Source organism: Chaetura pelagica, unplaced genomic scaffold (genome assembly GCF_000747805.2).
Source record: "Chaetura pelagica isolate M959 unplaced genomic scaffold, ChaPel_1.0 scaffold307, whole genome shotgun sequence".
Classification (NCBI taxonomy): Eukaryota; Metazoa; Chordata; class Aves; order Apodiformes; family Apodidae; genus Chaetura; species Chaetura pelagica.
This window is the reverse complement of record NW_009953940.1, coordinates 909,135-909,578: the sequence shown is the minus strand read 5'-3', so window position 1 is coordinate 909,578 and position 444 is coordinate 909,135. Positions and strand designations below refer to the sequence as shown.

Below are 444 nucleotides of genomic sequence, written 5' to 3'. Positions count from 1 at the left end.
GTCCTGTGCTCCCTGCCACACCCCGAGGCCCTGCAGCGTGCCAAGACAACCCAGGTAAAAGGTAGGAAGAGCCTAACTGCTGGGCAGGGCTGTCCCAGCCCCCCCCTATCATGATAGGGTGGGCAGCACAAGCACTGAGACCAGCGGCTGCCCCTGGGCTGCCTTCGGGCAGAGGGGGGGACAGGGGGGATTGTGGTGTCAGGGGACATCAAAGCATGAGACCCTGGCCCAGGTTTCCCAGAGCAGCTGTGGCTGCCCCATCCCTGGCAGTGTTGAAGGCCTGGCTGGATGGGGCTTGGAGCAACCTGGTCTGGTGGGAGGTGTCCCTACCCATGGCAGGGGGTTGGGACTGGGTGAGCTTTAAGGTTCCTCCAACCCAAACCATCCGGGATTGATGATTCTATGGAAGTGCTGCTGGCCCCCAGGTGGGCTTAGTCTTGGGGG

The 444-nt window shown here is 62.6% G+C and overlaps 1 protein-coding gene across 1 annotated transcript in view; it reads left to right on the top strand.

Moving 5' to 3' along the window:
- GTF3C2 (general transcription factor IIIC, polypeptide 2, beta 110kDa) overlaps nt 1-444 on the top strand; it is an 8,870-nt gene that overhangs the window by 3,454 nt on the left and 4,972 nt on the right. The window lies entirely within an intron of this gene.